The sequence below is a fragment of the Echinococcus granulosus genome (assembly GCF_000524195.1).
Source record: "Echinococcus granulosus chromosome Unknown EG_S00288, whole genome shotgun sequence".
NCBI classification, from domain to species: Eukaryota; Metazoa; Platyhelminthes; class Cestoda; order Cyclophyllidea; family Taeniidae; genus Echinococcus; species Echinococcus granulosus.
Genome location: NW_020170668.1, coordinates 3,199 through 4,291, shown reverse-complemented (window position 1 = coordinate 4,291; position 1,093 = coordinate 3,199).

Below are 1,093 nucleotides of genomic sequence, written 5' to 3'. Positions count from 1 at the left end.
CCATCTCCCTGCCTCAATAATTATCAAGTTATCCGCTTCCGTTCAAACTACGCCATTCCCACTCCCCTATCTCGGCCAAACAACAAAACAGCAAAAGAGTTTCTCCACCAAAAAACAAAATCAGTGCTGCATATTGAAATGGCCCGTTTTGGTATGCATTATGTAAATTTTGCAGTAAGATTGCGATAGTTCACACTACAGCGAATCTGCCAAATCCATTACTATATCGCTAGTGTCAGGCTCCCCACTCTCCTCTTTACCACCATATCCTTAATGTACACTTTAAATAGACATATCTCCGCAAAAGAACGACCACTAAGCATCCCTCAGTAGTGTCGGTATTTTACTGCGAAATTGCTCATATCACTAAGCTGACGCTACTACTGACCAAGAGGCAGTCAACTTGGAAGACACCGTCCTACGTTAGAAATTAGGCCCAATTCAAACATTGGAGTCTCCTTTAATAGCTACCAGGGTTTGCGTTAATAACACTCACGTCGCCATATTGGGCGACAGATATGAATCAGAGAAGCATTGAAATAGCACGTCGTCAAACGCATTGGCTGTGGCGAAAATCTTTTAACAAGCAGGTATCTACAACGGTGTCTGCTAATTCATTTGCGATGCAGGTGACTCAAATTATCTTGTAGCTAATTTTTAATATTAGGGCCTGGAGACATGAGAGTAGTACAGATCATAGTAAGGGGTGATGGGCTCATGCTCAAGAGACATCTAGATTCACTCTTCAAGTTCTTACTAGTTACAGGTATAAATCGTGCAAGCTTCTAGGATTGTCTATCCAATTCCAGCGACATGCCTGCTGTCGAAATATCGACTGACAGGAAAGAAGCCACTGTCAGTTAGGAAACCCAGAACAATTACTGTGAAGGTCTTGAAAAGAAAGACATTGGCAAATATGGTGGATGATGGCACTTGGAAAAGTGAACAGGTGTATGGTTGTCACGTTGGTTATGAGTGCGAAGTATGCACGCATATGGTATGAGAAGCCGACCTATATACAGTCTATTTTGGGAAATATTAATACACCCTGACAAATGCTCTTTGGCTTGATCAATCAAATCATGGGCTTGTC